At 39.6% G+C, this 24,608-nt stretch overlaps 2 protein-coding genes across 2 annotated transcripts in view; one reads left to right on the top strand and one right to left on the bottom strand.

The window, feature by feature from the left end:
- Positions 1-24,608, bottom strand: part of Med12l (mediator complex subunit 12L) — a 324,235-nt gene that overhangs the window by 159,144 nt on the left and 140,483 nt on the right. The gene's annotated exons all lie outside the window — the stretch shown is intronic.
- P2ry14 (purinergic receptor P2Y14) overlaps positions 5,394-24,608 on the top strand; it is a 45,533-nt gene continuing 26,318 nt past the window's right edge. The window contains exon 1 of the mRNA XM_051176999.1: positions 5,394-5,560. The gene's annotated coding sequence lies outside the window, so the exon portion shown is untranslated. The remainder of the gene's footprint in view (positions 5,561-24,608) is intronic.

The raw sequence follows: 24,608 nt of genomic DNA, 5'->3' as shown, positions 1-24,608 counted from the left end.
TTGTTTTGTTTTGTTTTTTGAGATGTGGTTTTTCTGTGTAGGTTTGGAGCCTGTCCTGGAACTCACTCTGTAGACCAGGCTGGCCTTGAATCCATAGAGATCCACCTGCCTCTGCCTCCTGAGTGCTGGGATTAAAGGCATGTGCCCACCAATGCCTGGCTCTAACTCTTATCCTTATAGCCACAGATAAGTGTAGCTCTTAACCCTCATCAAAAAAGTCCCTCTTTATTGCAAATGGAGACTCACACACACACACACACACACACACAGAGAGAGAGAGAGAGAGAGAGAGAGAGAGAGAGAGAGAGAGAGAGAGAGAGAGAGAAGTGCAACTGGAACACAATGCAGAAATCAACAGATCATGGGAAGCCCATCTCCAATGAACACATTTACATCACAACTCTTAGGAGAGGGGACAAAAAAGATTGCAAGATTCAGGGATACCACAAAATCGGTGAAATAGTTCTTCCCAGAAATGGCTGCATAAACAAGATCTGAATAGCGGCAGTATCAACAGATATGGATAAGAAGTAGAGAAGTCCTAAGTTGATGTATTTTGTGCATGTTGGCATGGCCATGTCAAGGACCCCATAGCCATAGGCTCAGAGAGATGGCAAAACCATCCTCAAAGGGCCAAGTGTAGAAATTATCCATCATAGTTTCCTTTTCATGGATATTTATGGTCTGAAGACTGCTCTCCTAGAGAGACTATTCCTACTACAATTAGCTAAGAATGCCTCTATGATTCAACAATGCAAAATAAATACTGCCTCCTTCTTTAACTGCATGCAATAACTGCCTTCTTGCCCAGCTGTAAGCAAAAACCTCCATATCTCTGTTCAGCAATTTACAATGAACACTCTGATTTTGGGGGTGTTGTGGTTTCTTCAGCAGAGAGCTCAGTATACATGACCCCAACTTTTGTGTGCATATGTCTGGTCTTTTTCTCATTCCTTCACCATCTCAAATCATATCCAAGTTCCTAGAACTATGTAAGGATACAGCAGACACGTTAACCCTTAAAGGTGGGGATGGGGGGGAGAATTATAGAATCACAATCCAAGAAACTATAAGGCAACTGATGACTACTTGGGGGGGTATTAACTTATCCCAGGGTTGTTGTCCAATCCAAAGTGATTATTCCTGAAACCCTAGACACATGAACAGATTATAGTTATACATTTATGTGTATAATTGGAGAAAAAGAGGCTATCAATTTGAGAGTGAGAAGGTATGGAAGAAGTTGGGTGAAGGGACTTAGAGGTTGGAGGGAAGAAGGAGAAGGGGGAAAGTAATGTAATTGTATTTCAGTTTTAAAAGGACATAAAAATGTTTATAAAGACCATCAGCTTATAACACAAGAAGGTTAACACATGAGCCTGCTGGGTATACTTTATATATAAGCCAGAGCAAATCTGTTAGGCTCCCTGGAAAGTTAAGACAGCCAGTTACACATATTAACCATGACCTTCAAAGAGCTAAGCAGAACTGCGTGGGAGTCTAACTTACTAACTACAAGTTAGTAAGCAGCAGGTGGATCATCCAGAGAGCAGCGAGAGGGGGCAGCATGTTCAGGAATTTCTCACTGAAAGTTCTCTGAGCACAGAAAGAACTGTGACAAGACCAGCCCCATCTTCTAATCAGGAAGGTTCTCTGTACAAGTACTCCAAAAAGACATTCTGTCTTGAAGCACATGGCCTTAAGAATGCAAGACCAATAGATAATGTATAAATTCGTTCTCAAGAACATATACGTTCATCTTCTACCATCCTAGTGTTATTTTTGTATATTGACTGTGGAAGGACCCAAGAGGAAGGGAGTGCTCCTAAGTGTTTGTGTGTCTGTGCCTATTTCCAAGTTTTGTTCATGGCTTCCATTCTCAGAGCAAAGCATCTCCTATCATCCTTGTCCTATTACCCCTCCCCCACTAAAACTATACAGCATGCTATTGACTGGCTGCTCACAGTTGAGTTTTTTCCTGTATACAGTGCACTAGTTAGGTTGTTTCAGCCCCTAAGTTGTTAGGATGACACAGGTTTGTAAGTATTGAAATTGGACTCCTGTAAGTCAAGTCAGAGATATAAAAGGCTTAGGCCAGAGCATAGACTCTAGGAACTACTCTGTCACAGCTCAAATATCAATTGCAGGCACTGTGAAACCCAGGAAGGGCAGAGAACAGCATGGAAGTGTGAATCCATACTTGGAGTTGTCTTAAGTGTGGTTAATAAAACACAAGTGCTTACACAGGACACAGAGAAAGAACTCGGTGTTCTCAATTGCACTGGCTCAAAGAAAGAGGAGGCAAAGAAGGAAGTTGGCAAGCTCCGTGTGGCAACTGACTCTATGTGCAGAATGTCAGCTCTCCACTCCACCCCTGACTCCTAAGGATCTACCTTTGCATTTTGAAGTCTAATCCTTACCTTACACTTCACATTTCCTAGAATGGAATAGAGAAGCAAACAGTTCAAGGAAAACACAATGCCCTCCCCAAAGCACTCTTTGGTAGGTATGTAGAACACTCCTGGAAAGTCAGGAAAGCACAGGAGCACTCGGGGATAGGTGGGTGCTGGTCAGACTGTCGGGTAAGCTCTACCTCATGCAACAGATCAGGGGAATCTGGAGAGCCCAAGATCAGAGTGGGCTAATATCTATCACAGAATATTTACATATGGGACACTCCTGGTAGTAAGTGGCCTCTAGAGACTCCTGTTTCTATCCCTGCATCCATAAGTCTATTTACCCAACAGACTACGCTGTAGCTAATTATAAGGGGCTCTCTGCTTATGGGTATTCTTAGCCCTTAGTCAAAGCAGCAGCCAGAACTATTTGGGTTGTGGGGAGATCTAGAAAAGAAATGAGTCTCCACCAGAGCAAGTAGGGAGCATCTGTCTTTCAACTAGCTATGGTTTCAAAGGCTGTGCTAGAAGATGAGTAGTGACCAGGTTTGTATATGAGACACAAAATAAATATCTATATCTCCTGAGGGGGGAAATATATGTGTACATGTACCATGACTGCTCTTCCATCCCCAGTGTCCAAAACACTGCCTACTGCTTAGAAAGTACATGGAGAATCCAGAATACTACTTGGTGTGCAGTTGTAACTGCAAATACATAGGTTAACATTTTAAGACAAGCTGGGTGGTGATGGGGGATGTACTTCTGTATGTATGTTTCTTTTATTGGTTGATGAATAAAACACTGATAGGTCAATAGCCAATAGAGGCAGGAAGATAGGAAAGACTAGGAGATGAGAATTCTGGGGAAGCTCCAGGCATTCTCTGGTAAGATAAGGCCATGTAGAAACACATAGATTAGTAGTTAAAACAGAGCTAGCCAGTAAGAAGTGCTATCTGCCAACAGTTTAATAACTAATATAGCATCCTGTGTTCTCATTTGGAGCTGATAAGGTTGCAGGACCTGGGGGGACAAGAAAATCCAGCTACAGGGTGGTGGTGGCACATGTCTTTAATCCCAGCAATTCGGAGGAGAGGCAAGCAGATCTCTGTGAGTTTTGAGACCAACCTGGTCTACAGAGTGAGTTCCAGGACAGGCTCCAAAGTTACATAGAAAAACTCTGTTTAAAAAAAAAAGCAAATAAACAAACAAACAAACAAAAAGATTTTAAGACAAAATGAATTGCAGGTTTAAGCTATTAGACCATAATTAGGCAATGGAACCTTCAGGAAAACATTTGAAATGCAAGAGCCTAGAAATGCAAGAGCCTATGGTTATTCCTCTCATGAAGCCCATCCCACTGTTCAAATTTCTTTCTCATGCTGCTTAATAAACCAACCTTCACTCAGCTGACAGAAGCAGAAGCAGACACCCACAGCTAAACACTGAGCTTAACTCCTGGAATCTAGTTGTGGAGAGGGATGAGTGATGAGCAAAGGGGTCAAGACCATGCTGGGAAAACCCATAGAAACAGCTGACCTGAACAAGGGGAAGTTCAGGGACCCCAGTCTGACAGCTGGGGAACCAGAAACCCTGAATATGGGTGTCAGTTGGGGGGCCTGGGGCAGTCCATAGGGCCTCTGGCAATGGAACCAGTATTTTATCCCCTAATGCAAGAATGGGCTTTGGGAGCCCATTCCCTATGGAGGGACAATCTCTCAGCCTACCTTCACAGAGGAGAGTCTAGGTCCTGCCCCAAATGATGACACAGACTTTGATGATCCCCCGTGTGAGGCTTCACCCTCCCTGGGGAGTGAATGGGGGGGGGGAGATAGGTGTTGGGAGGGGATGGGAGGATGGGAGGGAGAGGTAACTGGGTTTGGTATATAAAATAAGTTTTTAATTAAATAAAAATCTAAAAAAAGAAAAGGTAAAGAAATGTAAGAGCCCCATAAAAAGCTTTTTTGAACAATGACACCTTTTGTAGTCAGCTTCTGAGCACATGTGGCCCTCCATCCAGATCCATTTGTTCTACATTCAAGTTCAATCAACTACATATCAAAAATACTGGGAAAAGTAACTATATCTGTAATGACCATGCATAGGCATTTTGTTGTCGTTATTTCCTAAATAACATGTTAAGTTATTTATATGATATTTATTCCACTAAGTATTATAAGAAATCTAGAGATGATTTAAGGTATTTATATAAGAATGAGTGTCAGTTATATGCAAATATATCACTTTATATAAATGACTTCAATAAATGTAAATCTCTAGATGACTTGAGCAGTGGCAGATGTTGTCATCTTATCAAGGCAGTTAAGGAAACGACCCTGCCATGGACATAAAAGGCTGCTATACTGTATAGTCAGTGGGAAGGATATAGAACATTAAAAGATATTCCTACAGAAGTTGGAATGAACTAAAATTATAAATAGTGTAAACAACACAGACTTATCAAAATATTAGTATGTGATGAGTTCATCTGTAGTCTTACTCACGAGCTACTTGTCAGTAATGATTAAATGTGGGGGGAAAATAACCAGCAATAACTCTTACCTACCTGACATGGCCAGTGGGATCAAAATCATTACACAAATGCTAACTCTAAGTTTCTGGGGAGCTCCAATACCACCCCACTCCTGAACCTGCTGCACTCTACAATCTCCTCTTGAGTGTGTCAGAAAGAACCATGGCTTGCTCTTTGTCTCTTACTACTGTTTAACTGTCAATGGTGAAGTTTAAAAAGGAAAATTCTCTGTGGGTTATTGCCTGTGTGTTTATTCACCTATTGATAAAGAAGCATAGAAAAAAGTAACAAGACAAAAAGTGGCACAGAGGAGGGCAGGAAGAGTTGGCCAGGCTGCTATTTGTATTACTCACGAGAAGGAACCAGCAGAGGCCAGACTGACCCCCCCACCCCCACCCACAGATCAAATCATCTCTGCCTTTTTCCTTGCTTCCACTTTCTAGCCTTTACTGAGTTCTAACTGCTCTGATTTGATGACAACTGATCCATTAGCTCGTGGCTTCTGTCAAGTTCCTGGTTTTCTTCTTTTCTTGAAGATGAGGAAGAACTGTTTAAGTGTCCCCTGGAACCTACATTGAGACATATACCAAAATGAGTGTGGTCTGACTGTCAGTGCAGGAGCTAGAAGCAGGTAAGGAAATTCTCCATGAAATAACCGGGTGTATGGATGGAAAAGTGGGTCTGGAGCAGGATGACACTGGGCAGTCTTCACTGATGTTTTACTAGTTAAGTCAATTTGGGTTTGAAAGTTGTAATTGATTGGAATGTTAAATATTTGTCAATGATAACTTGAAGATTATTTGGGATTCTCGGTTGTGTTTAACATGTCTGAAGTAATTCAAAAGAAACTGTTTCAAGAGTGTCTGTTCGGGACATTTCAAAACCCCATGAAAGGGTACTGAAATGGCTTCCTAAAAGTAAATCCACAGTCATATTTTTTTATTTCAAAACTTCTCCTTTTCTGCAACTGAATACATATGCATAGAACAATGTTGTGTCTATCTGAACATATATTTACACAGGTAATAGCTTTTACCTTGGTCCTTACTGGGAAAGTTAACCCTAATAACACCTAATAAAATATGTGCTTGCTCTTAAAGAGACAGAAAAGGCAAAAATAGCTATCCTATACACAGCAAAAATTTGTATTCACCAGATACTGATTTATACTTTATAACTAATAAGGTTAACTACTTAAAGATACCTGAACAATTTTAAGTTCCATACATAGGACTGAGCATGGACCTACAGTGTTAGTAGACTCAATGAGGACATGCAACCCACCCAGGGTATATTGTTTTTGTTTTGTTTATTGTGGGGATTTTGTTTGTTTTGTTTTGTTTGAGGAAAATTAATTCCATGGAGAAAATTACTTAAAAATAAGAGTAAAGAAAAAATAATTTATATACTTATCTTTTTAAAATACACAAAATCAAAAATAGATTTTAGGACTAAGTATTAATTTAAAAATAAGAACATAAGGTAGGCACTAAAAAGTCAAAGTAATAATTTAAGTTCTACAAACACATAAAATCTCATACTTTAATAAAATGTATAAATACATACTAGCACACACATACAATCATACACTTATAGATATGTATGAAATACATACTGTCATGCCAGTTAAACCCAAGGAAGAAGTTACCGAATACCAAGGTATTCAAAGCATAAAGACCCAATTAGGGGAAGTTGGCAGTGTAGGAAATGAACTATCATTTACTGGCATGTAGCAGTATCATTTTACAATGGAAGCAGGAGCTGAAGGAGTACCTAAATGGAAGGCAACAGGGGTGATCTCACCAGCAGCCATAATCCCCCTGCACACTAAGAGGCTGTTACAGCTGCTGGTTCTTGCAACTCAAGGATTTCTATCAGCTCCATGGTGCGATGGTTTCACTTGCTTCCTGTTCTGCCTGATAACCTACCACTGGTCAGATGTCAATCCCCATAGTCTTTTATTTTTAGGACTGCTTTATTATTATCATTATCATTATTATTATCATTATTATTATTATTATTATTAAATTATCACTGACAACTTTAAAAGAAAATAACACACCAAGAAGGACATAGTAATAAGCCAGTACAATAAAGGACAAGGAACTCTGAAATAGTTAAAAGTTACATTAGACAACAAGGTACTCAGTAACCATCCTAAGTACCTGATCCACCAAGGTTCCTAAACCCGATTCCTATTTTCTGAGCCACAAAGCATCAATTCAGATAATATCTGTGAAGTCATTAATGTATGAAGAGAGTATAGAGCAAATGAGGGCTTACACTGCTGCTTTTAATGTTCTCACAAAGGTTAACATCATTAGAAAAAATATAATTATACAATAAGCCATTAGAAAACATAATCCAGAGGTTCCAATACACTGCCGTTCAAGATTAAAAGTTAAGACAGAACAACAGACACAAGGTTTTTCAACCTTAGCCCACGAGTAACTTACATAGACTTAACTGCAACATTTAACCCTGGGTATATCTCTGCAGATTCTTCAATTCTTTGTATTTTAATATTCAAGAACAAGGAATTAATTACCTGATGCTGCTGTAATTTGTGACCTGAGATCCGCTTATTCCCAAGTGCTACTAACAGTTACATGTGTTTTCTAATAGGCTGCCTATGAGTGTCTCACTCAATCTGTTAATTAATAAATGAATGCTTATAGAGCAATATGCCCCAGTGTCTCTCCATTTACAGCACCAACTGTGATGGGCTTAGGAACTGCACTAGTCTTTAGCACAAGATAGTGAGTGCAGAAGAAAATGAACAATGGTCAAGACACTTCTCACAGACTCAAGATGCTTCTGAAGTCAACTGCTGAACACAAGAGCAACAATGGTTTAGAAACAATGTTTCCTCTAGAGTATGTTTTTAGAAGGCTTTTCTGGGCCTTGTTGAGGCTTTTCTAAGAACCCAGGAGTCAGGTTGATTGCACAGGTTCCTGCATTTCCCACAACTCAGCAGCAAATAGTTATCTTGGTCTCTCAGCATGAGCAGAATTACAACACCAAGAACAAACCAGTCTAAGGAGATCCATGACACTAGCACAAACTTTCTGTCATGGGCATCTACACTTATAAAACACTGTTCAATGGAGGAGAGGAAACAGAAAGAACTAAAAGTTACAACAACTGTTAATTAGGAGTACAAGAGTGCCAAGCCTGTTAGGCCCTATTCAAAGTGAGGCCCATGAAATACACTAGAGAACTTATTTAATGTGCAAATACTTGATGCAACCCACTGAATCAGAAACTCAAGAGATAAAGCTTGGCAGCCTATGTTTGAACAAGTCCGTTTGTGAATTTGAGCCCCACCAAGCAGAATGGTCATACAAATAACATACATTCTATTACTTGGACAAAATTATAAATAGTGCTCTCTTTATATTTCAAAGTGGCCTGGTCACCTTATAGTCAACCTGAGTGCTTTAGTTAAGGACAAAGTACTGCCTGGGATTTCAATTTAACTGTAATTCTATGTTATACCCCTATGAATGTCAAAAAGAAGCACTTAAGTACTTCTTTATGAGTGTCTGGTCACATGAGTTTAAAATAACCAATCACAGCCCAGGTGTACTAACTTTACAAAAAAAAAATTGAAATTAAGTGTGTAAAGTCTAGTTTAAATTCTCGGCATCCTAAGCAACATTTGGGCAATATGTAATACAGATGTTTCCCCCAACAAGGTCTTTAAAATCCCCTTCATTAAATCTTCTGGCCCCATCTTATGGTTCAGATAACATCCTAGAAAAGGACATCACTGGGAAGTAAATTACTTATCCTTCTAGTAACCACTTGGCTATAATAATTCACAGGAAAACAGTTTACCACGAGGCTTCTCAGTCTCTTAAATGTTGAAACTACTACTTTGGTACCCAATCAATTTCTGTTTCCTTTGAAAACTTCTGACTTCACTCAGCCTAAATTAAATTTCTAGCCTTTCATTATCTGTTAAAGTTAGCCATCTGTTCTTTGTGAAGAGCATCAGATGTCTTCCATGTCATGTTCTGACTGCTTATCCTCCAGATAAGATAAGTGAACAACAGAGGTTGGTGGCCTCTATCCAATTGTAGAACATCTGCTGTTGAAGTTAAGATATCAAAGGGAAGAGAAAAGGATCAGCTATGAGGATGTATGGACCCAGAAGAAGTTCTATGTATTGGTGTGGTCACTCTGGAAAGGAACTGGATACTTGGTTTTCCAGAATTACAAAAATTAATTTCTAATACATCACACAGAGCCATTGAAGTCTACTGTGACTTAAAACCACACAGTCTGGAAACATGCCCAACTTTTATAATAAGAGAGATACCCTAGTTGGAAAGGCCTTACGTGTTGGTTGTGGGATTTTCCCAGGATGAGCTCACAAAGGCTTTATCTAAGGAACATTTCCATCCTGCTAGAAAACATGGTCAAAATCCCCCTCTTGTTTGAAGACTATTGAAGGAATTAAATTGAAGTTCACTCTATTAATACTGATTCCTTACCACATGACAGCCACAATTCAAGATGAATGAAGCAGGATCCTCTGGACCCCAATCTAATGGGTCACGTCAAGACCGTTAAATATAACCACTATTCTTATTCTAGTACTAGCTTTTTAAAGTCAATGGTCTTTGAGCACATAATTTCTTAGGGCATATTTTTAGTAATTTTAGAGATATCTTGAGGAGATTCTAATCTCACTAGAAGCCAATGAGTATTTGCTGGCTTGTCCTACCTTCTTAATCTAACCCTGGTGGGAGCTTAAAGCACCACATTTACTAATAACCGAAAGAGAATCTAGAAAATGGGACTTAGGCCCTGGTATTCAATGTCCTCTTCCTCTCCTGCCTCCTGAAACTGTCTTTCTGCCTGCAAGTACCACCTTTACAGAAGTGAAAACAGGAAGGGAAAGGATGAGGTTTGACATGAAAAGAAAACCTAGGGCCAGGTGTCCCTGTTATCACCAAGTCTGAGATGAGTTTGAATGACAGCAGCTGTGCTCTTGACTGATGCCACTAATACAGACTGGCTGAGTGAAAAACATAGATTAAATGACCAAAAACACATGGCTGAAGAGAATCATTTCTGGAAAACAAATATTTTAAATATACTTTATTCATTCTCTCTCTCTCTCTCTCTCTCTCTCTCTGTGTGTGTGTGTGTGTGTGTGTGTGTGTGTGTGTGTGTGTGTGTGTGTGTACACAAGTATGGATGAACTACATGAAGGTAAGAGCACAATTTACAGAAGTCAGTTCTCTCACCATTGAGGTCCAGGGATAGAACTCAAGTCAACACGATTGGTAGCAAGGTCCCAAATTCACTGTCATTTTGCCAGCCTTTAAATATATTATTTTAGCTTTGAACCCACAGTGCCATTGATGCTCAAATTTTTAATATTGTGGCAAAGTCTTTTACTGACCAATTACATATCTGCACTGATTTGCTTTTGTTCAGATGCAGCATAGTGCCAGTCCTGTTTTCTTGTTTCAAGTAATAAGAGAGAATTTTAAACAACCAAGAAGCCGCATTAGTAAAATAACTCAGACTTAGATTAGATTTGCAGTCTTTGAAGAGAATTAATTCTGTTCATAATAGTTAATTTCCCAGTAAGGAAAGCCTTATTCCAAACTGGCAACAATAATCTGAAGTTTTATCTAAAGCCGTTCTCTGCCGAGCCACCTGGAAAAGGCTGAGGTGTATGTACTGTTTGAGCTTTCAGAGAAAGGCGTGCTGTGCAGAGATGTTGGGTTTTGAAGATGCATTGGTGTCCTGTGCTTCCTAAGGCAGGAAGTAATCCTCTATGCATAAAAACAAACAAACAAATCCAAGGAACAGGACAATCATAAGGGGTGTGCATTCTGAAATCAGATCCTCTAGTTTTAAATCCTGACTATACCACTTAGTTTGACACAACCTTGATAGAGCTACTTAATGACTCCGTGATTCATTTTCCTCACCAAGGTAACATGCAGAGTAAATGACTTAAAACAGAACAATGACTGCCAAGACATAATCAATCAGTGGCTCAGTGGTTAAAAGCACTGGCTGCTACTCCAGACAAGCTGAGTTCAATTCCCAGCACCCACATGGCAGCTCACAACTGTCTGTAACTCCTGTCAAACAGACATATGTGCAGGCAAAACAACGATGTACATAAAATAAAAATAAATAAAATATTCTTTAAAAAGGAAGAAAGCAATCAATACACACTGATGCCACCATTTTTTCTCAGTTAAACCATGTAGCAGCAGTCTAATGATTGTAAGAACAAAAGGAACCAACATTATAAAATCAAATTATTTCTAATTGCTTGTTTTATTCATTTGTAAAATCAGAATAAAATAACTGTTTAGAAGAATCAATGTAATAATTATCACCTGTCTGAAACAAAATTAAAAGTTCAAATATAGCTATTAGCACAAGAATCCTATAGCATATACTTATGCTATACATAAAAGATGTCCCTTTCTAAGCATCAGTCACAATTCAGACAAATGAGCTTCCCTAACAAAGCACTTTATGAAAAAAATACATGGTATGATTTGGAAAAACTTAATATTACACTATGATGTTAAAACAGGAGATCAAAAACAGGAACAAATTGTGTTTTACCTCAAAAGAGAGAAGCAGGAAATGATAGCTTGATATATGATCTATGGGAATTATACACTTAACAAACAAATAAAACATCAATTAATGTCCTTAATGATCCCCAAAACACAGCTTGCTTTATTTTGACTAGACAGTTTTACTGATTTTTGCAATATTATCTCTTTAATCCTTAATAACACGTACACATTTGCACCTTCAAAACCCCACATTTCTACCATACCCTGCCTTTCTCTGAGAGCTCAGGCAGTACATACACCCCAGAATCTCTACCATCTTTCAAATGAATCAAATGATTCACTATCTGGCCCATGATGTGACTTTGTACCTACTTTAAGTTATGGTATAAACTATCTACCAAGAGAAACAAGGTTAATATATAATTCAAAGAAGTTAGACACCATGTAATCACTACCCCAGATTATGACAAAAAATACCACAAGGGCTGGAGAGTTGGGGAGAACTTGCCTGGCATGTGCAGGTACTGCCAAAAGGAAAATTAAATTTGTCACAACAATCCCCTGGGTCTTGTCTCCACTCAATTCCACTTCTACCACTACAGTTTAGTTAGCATGCAATCACACTGCGTTTAACTGTTACCACACAATATCTATCCTCTTGAGCCTTGTTTCTTCCACTTATCATTATGTATTGAGATTTACCAATTTATTGACATGTAGTAGACCCCAAGTGGAGCTCATTTCTGTTAGTATGGCACAATTTGCTTCCCCCTTTTATCCTATTAATGAACATATGGGTTGCTCCCATTTGGGGGCTATCATGGGTAAAGTTGTACAACCATTTTAATCATTCTTTTTATAGATAATGTATGCTTTCATTTCTCTTCTATAAAAGGGGGTAAAATTACTAGGTTATATGGTTATGTGTTTAACTTGATTACAAGTCACAAAGTAGATATACTGTTTTATAATCATAATTAGATAGACATTATCAATTTTTAATTTCTTTGTCAATTCTTAATATTGTAAGGTTTTATGGGGGAACTTGGGGAAGAACTCTGAGGGGTATGAACTATTATTTGTTGTTTTTTTTGTAGTTGGTGTGTCTTTTTTTTTTTTTTTTTTTTTTTTTTTTATGTTTTGGGGCTTGCCTCAGACTTTCCATCTAGCTAAGACTGCCCTGGAATACTACCTTTTTCCTTTACCTCCCAACGGCTGGGATTACAGGCATTTACTATCATAAGCTGCTCATTTACTGTCATTTTTCTTTCCACTTCACTTTAAGAATGTTGTCTCACTTGTCAGATGCTCCTTGGTCAAACAAAGCTTAAGAATTGTTTCCTCGAGTTCTTCAGTTATTTTCTAAATTGAGTTCTTGTCTTTTTTTTTAATTTAATTTATTATTTTACATGTTGATCCCAGTTCCCTCTCCCTCCCTCCCTCCCTCCCTTCCTCACTTTTACCCACTCTGCCCTCTCACATGCACTCTAACCACCCTCCCCTCCCACCCCCCACCCCAATTCCATATGTAGGGGAATGCCATCCAGTTGGGGTCATGTAGATCTGACAGGTCATTTGAAGTAGGGACTAGGGCTTCTCTCCTGTCTCTAGATTATGGCAGTATCCCTCCATGGGGGGGGGGGTGTTCGCGAGGTCCTTTTGTGCACCAGGGATACATCCTGGCTCCACTGTCTGAGGTCTCTTAGAATGCTCAGTCCTTCTGGCTGAGACCTATATTCAGGGGGGCCTGAGTCAGTCCCATGCTGGCTTCCCAGCTATCAGTCTAGTGGCCTTTAGCTCCTCTTTGTTCAGGTTAGCTGTCTCTATGTGCTTCTGCCGCCTGGTCTTGTCCTCTCCATCTGCATCTGGGTTCTAGTTCAACTCAGTGTTTTTGTAAATATCCTTCCCGGATAGTGAGATCAACAACTAAATTATCCATGGAGCCCTCATCCAACACCTCTTGTCTTTTTATTACTTTAAATTCTTTAACAGATGTATAATGTCTTAGGCACTTTTCTATTTCTATAATAAAACACCAGACCAGGGCAACCTATAAAAAGAAAATGTTTACTTTGGGGCCTATAGTTCCAGAGGGTTAGGACCAATGGCCATCAAGGGGAGAGCACTGCAGCGGTGAGGAGGTATGGTACTAGGGTAGAGTAGCTAAGAGCTCACAGTTTGAGACATGACCATGAGGTGGAGAGACTGGGAATGGCATGGATTTCTCAAACCTCAAAGTCTGCCCTCAGTGACACACCTCCTCTCGCAAGGCCACACCTCCCAAACAATTCCACTAACTGGGATCAAGCATTCAAAACCCATGCAGCTATGGGAGCCATTTTCATTCAAAGTACCATACACAGTGTAAATATTTCCCCTCAACTATGTCAGCAATGTCTAGTGAAAGACAGACATGTAAATTTTAAGAAGGTCTACTTATATTTTTTCTTGATCTTGAATCCTAAGAAATCGTCAACTATCCATAGCTGGGAAGATGTACTGGTTTTCCCTAGAAGCATTGATGTAACAACTTTACATAAAGTGTACAGAGTATCATGAACTATTTTGCTGACAGCCATCTGCAAAAAAAAAAATATATAGTTTATAACCATTGATAATTGGTTTATAAATATTCAGAAAACTGTATGTTCTGTCAGAAAACAGTTTCTAAAAGGGCCTGTTTCTGTAACAACTTGTACAGGAAACACGCTGAGGAATGGAGTCAAACAAGATTCAGGCTGGAGAGATGGCATAGTAGTTAAAAGTTCATGCTGCTCCCACAGGGAACCCAGGTTCCCAGTAATCATGTTAGGAAACTCAGGACTGGAGTAATTCCGGCTGCAAGGGACCTTCGGGCGTGCACACACACACACACACACACACACACACAGAGAGAGAGAGAGAGAGAGAGAGAGAGAGAGAGAGAGAGAGAGAGGCAGAGAGAGAGAGGAGAGAGGTACATTTTAGCTAGGCATGATGATTTACACCTTTAATCCCAGCGCTTGGAAAACAAAGAGAAGCAGATCCCTGAATCTGAGGCCTGCCTGATCTACATATAACAAGTTCCAGGGCAGTCAGAGATACCGTGAGACTTTATAAAATACAAAAATAAAAATCAGAGCAAGGTGACAACCAAGAAGCAATCATTTAGAATGAGAGCCATGGCTGCTCCTACCCCAGGGTAACCTTTTAACTAAGACTGGGAATCCAAAGTTCCATTTTATTATATACGTTAGCAGTTTAACCCAATACAGAAAGTAGTCACTTTTACTCTCTAGAATAATTACATACATGTCACTGGTGTGGAGTGAGGTCTTCTCCATGAATTAAGCTCCACAACACAGAGAACACAATCTCTGATCAAGACCTCCCAATGAATGTGATGTGTTTCAAGATCTATTCTCTGTGTCCTGAGTCACCCACCAATGGTCTCTTATAAGGTTGAGAATTACTATATTTCCTCTTGAAAAATAATGAAAAATAACAGCTTAAAACATAAAGAGAACTATTTCTGATATTCAGATAAGCATATTATTATTCATAAAACATGTTAAATTAGAGCATTTCAAGCTATTTTCTTGTGATTCATTGTGAAGTTAAAAGACTTGTAAAAGTAACATATTCATCTCCACTTCACTGGGTTTTGGAAAATACTTAGCAGAGTAATAGAGCACACATACAAAGACTAAAAACACTATTATGAAGGGCTGTGTTTTGACAGCTGTTTCCTTGTACTGAGCTTTGTTTAGCAAGAATCACTTCTTATCCTGATTTGGAGCTCAGCTTCTTGCGCTGCAGCTGATAAGCTGTCATGGGAAACATGCTGTCAAGAAAAGACCCATGAACTTGTGCATATTTGATTCTACTGTTTTCAACAATTCTCTACATTTCTTCAAAATAATCAATAAACTGCTCAGGATTTAGGATGAAGGATAAGATGGGAATGTAGCATATGAGCCAGAGCTTATTCCTTTAAAGAGAGGCACTTAACTTCCTATTCTCACTTATTTCAATTTTCAGCATTTCCTTAACAGTAGTTATTTGTATGCCTTTCTTTATGTACAGTGTACAATCCTTTTCATAGCCTATAGGCAAAGTGTAAAGGAAGCAAACCTACCAGTAAAGATTATTGTCTTCAGCCATAAATGCATAAGTGCTTAATGATTTCAGTCAAAATAATTTGTTATTAAACAGTGTAAGAAGTGTCCATGCAAGAAATGTACTTGAGTGAGCAACCCATATATTAAGAAAATCATATTCTACAATACAAAAAATAATTCATCAACATTAGCCATCAAGAAAATCCAAATGTCCTATATGATCCACACTGAATCATGCTGACAGCATTCCATGAGAGACTGAAATTGTCCTTGTCTCCCTGTACCAAGTTCCAAAGCTTTGCTCCTATTGTCAGAACAACTTTCCACTCGTTTGTTCACGCCATTTACTCACTGCCTGCATCACTTACTTAAAATCTCCCATAACATTAAATATTAATTAAATAATTAACATATGTAACAAGGCATCCCCTAGTTCATACAGGTAACACTAACGTTGAAATCAGATATGCAACAAAGAAAACACACTACAATATTAAGTAGATATGTTGTGCAAATATATTCTAGCCTGTATAAACTGAGTTTCATCTAAAATTTGTTCATTTACTCAAACAATTACTTTAGCCTGCTTTGTGTTATACACATTACCCAAAATTTCTCCAGTTGGGAATTTCAATGTACCCTGAATGACAGGACTCAGTCATTTTACCAGTTTGTTCACATTTTTATTTTGATAATTTCATAGTGTCTTTGGTGTGTTGCAAGAGTATAGTGGTTGCTGGGAATCAAAGCCAGGACTCTGGATGCCAAACACAGGTTCTAACACTGCGCTACACCCTTAGCCTCTTGTTTTCATTTTTATAGAATATTTTCAATACTCAAAAAATGAGGCTATGAGGGGAAATCTCATTAACAGAAATCCAAATCCTTTACAAAAACATGCAGAACCAGCATCACAGTACAGTCTCTATAGCAACACTGTACCACAAAGAGAAATACTGGGGCAAAAGGAGGTGCGGGAAGCAGGGAAGTAACTAGAATTAAATAGAAGTGCTTTGTCAAGGACAGCCTATGCATTGGGCATAGGAATTCCTGCCATGAAGTAAGTTCAATACAGTCAAAGCCTCCTGGATTTTCTTCCGTCTTCAGTTCCTAGGGATGGTTGCACAAGAGATGGTTGCAAACCTTTCCTTAATCCCCCCGAAAACACCATGTACACCTCTAACTTTAGGTACTCCAACTTATTTTCATCTGTCAGGAGAAACATTCATTTCAATAAAACTACACCTACATATACGCCATATCAAACCAGAAGTGTTTCTGGTGAGGCTCAGATGAGCCAGCAATATGCTTCCTATGACATAAGAGAAAATTCCTGAATAGACATACTATAAAACCATCACCACAAATCCAAGGAGAGGCAGGAGGTATTGGTGGGAAGGGCCTGCAAGTATGCACTTAACAAAGTAAGCTAAAGAATTTCAGGAAATCATCAGACATAAACAGATGAGTAAAAACAAGCAGGTAATAGGCAAGGTTTGGTGGCCAAAAGCCTTTCATTTGAAGACTCGGGACGTAGAAACAGGTGGATCTCAGTGAATATGAGGTCAGCCTGGTATGTGTATTCAAGCCAGCTAGGGTGTACAGTGAGACACTGTCTTCAACAGGTAATATGCTGAAAGTATGAAGTCAGCCCACAGAATTCCTGCTTTCTGAAAGAAGTTCTAGTGACTCCATACCTGCATTTGAAAACCATGACAGACTCGGTTTCTCTAATCTCTTTCATTTTGATACCAATGTACATGCACACATATGCAGATGTGTGCATGCAGAGGTCAGAGAACAACCTCAAGTGTTCCAACTTGCTTGAGAAGGGGTGTTTTTACTTATTTTCCACTGTGTATGCCAGGTCAAATGACCCTTGAACTTGCAAGGATTCTCGTGTTTCCACTTCCAACCTTCCCATATGAATGTTGGGCTCGCAAAGCTGTCTTTTACAGCAGTTCTGGGGATTCAAACTCAGTCTCAAATGTTCTATAAGTACCTCACTCCTCCTCCATCCTCCTTCATTCATTCTGAGCACTGTGCTAGGCATTACTCTAGAACGTGGGTCCAGTTATCACCAGGCTTAGGATCCTGGACAAAGATCTCCAGTAAACAAGTAACTAATAGCATCAAGAATAGCTTTGATAGGGGAGGGCAGGCAGAAAAGCAGCCAGTTCTTTCCTGCCCCCAACTGGGGCATTTCAGTATCACCATGTCAGAACCTGATTTGTGGAAATAGCATGCGGTTGTGCAAAGGACAGAGTCAGACCCTGCTTTGATGCAGAAAGTGGATATAGGCAAGGTTGGGGGCATCCTTGATGGAAACAGTAAAGCCCCCTTTAAGAGAGAATATTCTGCTTTACAATCTAAAGCCCTGAGCAAAAGGCTGGGAGGAAAACGGATGATGCGGGGGCGGTTAGGACATGGGTAGAATAACCGTCTCCCAATAAACTGTGAACATACAAATGCCAATGGCCTTAGCTCTCATCAGTTCTTAACTGCCACCCACTTCTGAGTTATTTTCCTTCAGGTAAGGTAACTTTCCAACTCTCTCCTCCAGGAACTGTTGAGTCTGCCTGTGCAGCCCTCAGGCATCTCCCTCCCTCCCTCCTTCCTTTCTCCTTATAGAGTCTCTGAGTTTCCTTGTAGGGAATCTGGCTCTGCATCCCAGTAGCCATTTTATACTGAAAAAGCAGGACATGGTATGGGCACCAAGCCTATGAGAGTCACTTGAGATCGCTATGAATACTACAGACCAGAACAGAGAGCTGTGAAATGAGGCATCCAGAGACAGGAAGAGTACAGGGAAATTTTCCAAAGCATGGTGACATCCTGGGTGTGAAGTCATGGGGAGGACACATCACCAGGAAGAGAGGCAGAGACAGTATACAGAGAGGATATAGATAGTGTGAACAGGAAGCTGAGTCAGGCAGAAGTCATATAGCACCAGGAAGGCTGGGTTTGAGATCTGGGTTTTATTCTGGGTCAACTGTAGCCCCAGAGAGAGATGGAAAAAGAGAGGAAAAATTGGGAGACACTTCCCTTTACAATGACTGAATGAAGGCTTTTAGTAATTAAGTTACAACCTAAGGAGAAACAATGTCACTAGAAAGACATTGACTACATCCATTGCAAAGAAGAAAACCCTCCACTCTAGCCCAGAGTCAGCTTAGAAAAGGTTACTTAGTGCATTTACAAGCAAGCTAGCAAGTTTCTTCTAAATTTCCAAGATTGCAAGAAGCTGTCAATACAAGCCTTCTACTTAGCTGCCAAAATTCATTGCTATTGCTTTCCTTGATGAGCAGTTCATTTCTTAGGACAATGCATCCGGCGATGACTTAAATTTTACGCTGTATGAGCACTGACTCTTTGATGCACATCAAACAAATAATTTCTAAATAAGGGAACAGATCCTAGTGCTGGTGGATAGACAAAGCCCAAAATCTAGCCTTGGAAGAAGGAAGTGGAGAGAACCCACAGAGGACTGGCTCATCCTGATGCCTCTCTTCAACTGACTGGTGGGCAGCTGCTCAAAAGAAAAGGGGGAGAGCATCAAATCCTCATAGAAAAGCCATCCAGAGGGTGTGGTAGGGGAATGCAAGAGAACACACTGGGTCCATGATTTTCTATGTTTAAAAACTGCTCACGGACAGCTGGACACACTAACGTCAACACTGCTTTGTGAGCATTACCTCCCTAAATTCTTTCCACAACCCCATGGGACACAGAATTTTTGCCAGTTTGCTGATGCATAGAGTGTCTTATCCAGTGAGTCCTCTGAGGAGAGAACAAGGATGGAGTGTTTTGTGTCTAGCAATTCCAACCCTTAACCTCTGCAGCATATTAATCCCTGAGAAAGGAGTTCTTACTCACAGGGTATATTAAATCAGTTTGCTCTCAGATTCTTTCTTTCAAACACCATTAAAGGAAACGTTAAAAGTTTCACTTAGCATTCTAAAAAACAGCTCTAAGGAAATGTAACTAATGAAACATTTAAAGCTTTGATAGTTGTCAGAGTTGATATGACCCACACTGCCATTAAACACAAGATCAAAGTCCATGCTAACTTCACAAACAAATGCTATTTATAAGCAAGTGGATATTCTGTCAGCCATTGTTGGGATAATGAACTGTGAGTGCCACATTTGTTTATTTCCTTTGGGTTTGAGATGCTTATACATTTCCAGCACTAAAAATGTATTGTCATACAGTTTAAACTCAAGCAGATGCCCAGGATTTTAGGGAAAACTAAGAAGATTCCAATCAGCAGGCATTGTTTGCGCAAATTCACAGGCTAATAACACCGGAATGAACACAGTCCCAGGTGACTCACAAAGGGCAGTGTGCTGTCCTAGCAGCCCAGGGCCTGTTGCTGACTTCCTTCTGCCATGCAGGAACACTGGAACCTTCCCTCATTCATAGTGCTAACACACTCACACAGGACTTTCCTCCCACTACCATCCGCCATTCATCTGCTGTGGTGATTCTTCATCCTAGAGCAAGCAAGTGTTATAATGACAAAGAGCCCCAAACATCACCTGTCACAGCTCAAATCCCCAGGCTACAACCTCAGGCAACATGATGTTTCCACTATGGAACCTCACTGACCTCATTGTTTATCAAAGGGGACATAGAAAGTACCTACCCTGTACACTGCCCTGTTTTCACAAGGTAGTACAAATAAAGGATTTAGCACAGCAGCTAGCTATATGGCATGTAGGCTACTGAAGAAGTCTTGGTTAGGTATGATTACTGCTATCATTTTACTAGTTTGAGCCTGGATGATAAAACTCCCTGTCACTGCCAGGTGGTGGTGGCTCATGCTTTTAATTCCAGCCCTTGGGAAGCAGAGGAAGGTGGAGCTCTGTGAGTTTGAGGCCATTCTGGTCTACAAAGCTACACAGAGAAACCCTGGCTCGAAAAATCCACTCCCCAAAAATCCCTTCCAGTGTCAAAGTTACCAAGTGGGTTTCTTATTAATTAATAATAAGTCTCTGAGACAGGTCACTCTATATAGTTTAGTTGGCCTAGAATTCTCTATTTGCACCAGATTAATTTTAAACACAACTATCCACCTGCCTCTGCCTCTGCGACATAATGGCATGAAACACAATGTCCAGTGACTTTGTATTTTAATATACTATTCATGGCAATAGTAACTGCTTACCCAAGGATAAAATTTTCTTTTTCTTCTTTATCTACAAAGCCCAAGGAAAATAAGTGTTTTAGAGTAAAATCAGACTCACCAAATTTCTTTCACACTATTGGTATTGGGACCACAAAAAGGCACTGCCATTTCTTAGCTTTAGTGGAGCAAGCAGGTGCCTACTGCTGCCAGCCAGATGTCAGGGCCACCCATAGGTCCATTCTTACAGTTATGGAAGGGCCTAGCATTACCACTGGAGCCAGGATATAAACCTCTTGCCTCACAAATGCTGGAGGAAAACTACATTCCAGAGCTATTCAAAAAACAAAACAAAACAAACAAAAAACCAGATGAGTAACAACCAAATTTCCAACTGAAAACAATCACTGACAACTCAAAATACAGCGAGCTCTAAAAAAGAAGTGCTCAGTTTCTATGACAACACTTAGCCAGGGATTCACCAATCTCTTGAACTCTAAATATCATTATTTGTAAATTTATTCTGGCTTCCATCAAATTCTGAAATCTGTTCTCAAGCCAAAACTGCAGAAAGCTACTGGTTTAAGAGTGATTCTCCAGTGTTAATTGTGACTCCTGGGGCCCATCCGTCAAGCAGATTTTCAAGAATGTCAATTCCAGCAATATCTTGGACAATACTGTTCCTGATTGTGGCAATTACCAGATTATAGAATGATAGGGGCATTCAGACTTTATTCTGAAGGGAAGCAACAATTCCCAAACAGAAAAGATCTAAAGAAAACAAATGACCACATCTCTACTTCATTTCCCACATATCACTATTTCCTTGGCTCTCACCAATTCAAGGCAGGCTACACCTAACAGTTCAATTCACTTCTGAAAATATTAGTCAAGGTCAGTAAATTCAAGAGCAGCACAATGGCTACATTGGAGGGGTTGCTTGCCACAATGCCCAAATTTGATCCCAGGGATCTACACAGTGGAAAGAGGAAACTAACTCCTACCAGCTATCCTCTGACCTCCACACATACTAACACACATACTAACACAGACACTAAAATAAATGTAAAAAGATGGTTTTAAAAACTTTAAAAGCACTTTGTAGCCCATTAGATGGCATTAGAAACTAGTTTGGATATTATCACAAAACAGAAGCTATTTATGCACCTCAATCACAGCCTCCTACCACACCCACCACATATGCATGCCTTATGGGGGCTAGTCTCCCCATCACTTTTATGTGCAAAATGCATTCCTAATCTCTCTTGTGTACACATGATTTCAAATGTGGGCAGGGACCACTAAAATGTGGCCTGGAAACCTACCTAATCTTAAACCACAATTTACTAATAAATACAGGGCTCTGAAGATCAATATGCCTTTCTCTAAAGAGTCAAAGCCTTTGCCATTTGACCACTAACTATGGAGTGACCACCAGGCAGTTCCTCCTCTGTAAATACATGGTGCTTCCTACAGCAGCCTGAGAATACAGAAACTGGTAGAGATACAGAATAACGGTTATGCACTTGAGATGAGGACAAATGGTGACTGGCTGTAGATGTCACATTTGAGTAATTTAATTTATTACAGCCAGAATGCCACTTAATATAGTCATTTATGAGATAAAAAACAAAGGTTATTACTTTTTAAGGATTAGGCCCTAATGTTCCTGCTGAGAAAAGCAATCAACAGAAAGCAAAACTGGTACATTCTGGGCCGTGTTTTGGAAGACATCATTAAAAACAAGCTGTAAAAGGACTTTGGACCTAGGTCACAGGAAATGAGCAGTGATCATAATTTGTAATGTTTTCTCACAGTGTCAGTCAAACAATTTCCTCAGACTCCTTTCTCTGCTTTCACACAGAAAGCCTGAACTATTCACACCCAGCAATACTCTTATGACCTGATACTCACCAGGGACCTTCTGAGGCCAACCAACCATTATACAGTGAAGTGAGCAGAAGGCTATGCTTCATCAATGAAATGCAAAGTGTTATGAACATACCTATACACACACACACACATATGCATGCATGCACGCGCACACACACCCTTTATAAAGCTCATAAATATCATTTATATATTATAATAAAGGTGTTCATTACCAAAACAAAACAAAGCAATAACAACAGCAACAATAACAACAACAACAAAAAAAAAACACGATTTGTTCCAAAACATTACAATTAAGATGTAAGTCTTACTGCTCTTCAATTCCCAGTAACCTCAACCACATGGAGGCTCACAACCATCTACAATAAGAGCTGATGCCCTTTTCTGGTGTTCAGGCAAAACATGCAGACAGAATACTGTATACATAATAAACAGATCTTTTTTTTCTTTTTGGTTTTTCGAGGCAGGGTTGTATTGCTTTGAAGCCTCTCCTGGCACTCACTCTGTAGACCAGGCTGACCTCAAACTCAGAGATCCGCCTGCATTTGTCTCCCAAGTGCTGGGACTAAAGGCATGCCCATAATAAACAAATCTTTAAAAATAATGTAAGTCTTAGAGAAAGGAAAGCTCAGAATGGATCCACGGTGAGAAGTGCCATAGAATAGTAGGAATCACCACAAACCAGAGCACAGGAAAAAGGTGAGTGACACTGTGGCCAAAACATAGGTCTTTCGGGTTCTAGTTCAGAAATGCTATGAACTTTTCAAGTAGTAGATGAAAGCGTCCGATAGAATGTCTATTCATCAAACATTTTCAGCAAGTGGCTCCTGGCATACATCAACCCTGTATGATAACAGCACTCACTATATAAAGAGAAGGCAGATCTGCCTTGAGGTCCATCTAGGTATCATTGAAGTTCTAGACCTACAAAATTTTTTAGTTTCCAAAACCTCTCTTTCAACTTTTCAGAGTATGCTGATGTTGTGTGACCATGTCCCTTGGTTTGCCAAGGATAGACCAGCATATGTCTGCTCTTTTACATTCCAAAGTATCCATTTTTAAAGTCACTCTACTTTCTTCTCTTGGTTAGGCTTAAGGTAAACGTGTCTTTCTATTTCTCTCCTAGGACTTTATAACATATCCTCCTTAAAGAAAAGCTAAGTTTAGTTCAAAGAGAGCTTCTATTTCCCACAGAAAACCAGAGGCTGCACACACAGCCACTGAAGGCCAGAGCAGGGTAAACAGACAAATTCAGAGTGGACCTATCACTGTCCTATGTCCCAGCCCATGTACTAACACTCCTTGTTCTTTGTATACTTAAAATATTTCAATTGCTGAATGCTCATAAGAACCATTTTAAGAAAAACATATGTAACACTGGTTATAAATTATACAATTATACATATGCATCAAGGTATATGTATCATTTAGGGAAACAAAAAATAAACAAGTAACACTGCAATGGTGATTTGAAAAGGTCAAGATTCTAGTGGCTGTATTAACTGACACCATGGCTGTCCAGCTTATATATGTACACTCAGAGGTGACCCAGTGGCTTTTCTGCAAGCCCAGCCCCATCTTAGACATGAGGTATGTAACAGTGTTGATGCAAAACTACAGCTTTATCTCAAAGAGAACAGCAGATAGTATAATCTAACCAACCTATGTGTCACATGGCCTGGACACACAGATTTCAGTTACTCTAAATTATATGTCAAACATGGCAGAAGATTCATGAAGGTTTTATAATTACAGAAAAAGAAAGTCTTTAATGAAGGCAGTTCCACATGTTTAAAAAAAAAAAAAAAAAAAAAAAAAAACAAGGCGAGCAGGGAACAGCAAAGCAGGGAATCTGCTAGAAATAGCCTTCAGATACTATTCTTAGCCTTTGGTTTGTAGAGTTAGTGCTCTGTTAATACATCCCCAAAGGTTGCATCTAATAATCACAAGGATGTAAGTCAAACACAGAGATGGGTAAGGAATGTCTAATAA

This window comes from Phodopus roborovskii, unplaced genomic scaffold (genome assembly GCF_943737965.1).
Source record: "Phodopus roborovskii unplaced genomic scaffold, PHOROB, whole genome shotgun sequence".
NCBI classification, from domain to species: Eukaryota; Metazoa; Chordata; class Mammalia; order Rodentia; family Cricetidae; genus Phodopus; species Phodopus roborovskii.
This window is presented reverse-complemented; position numbering and strand designations above follow the sequence as displayed.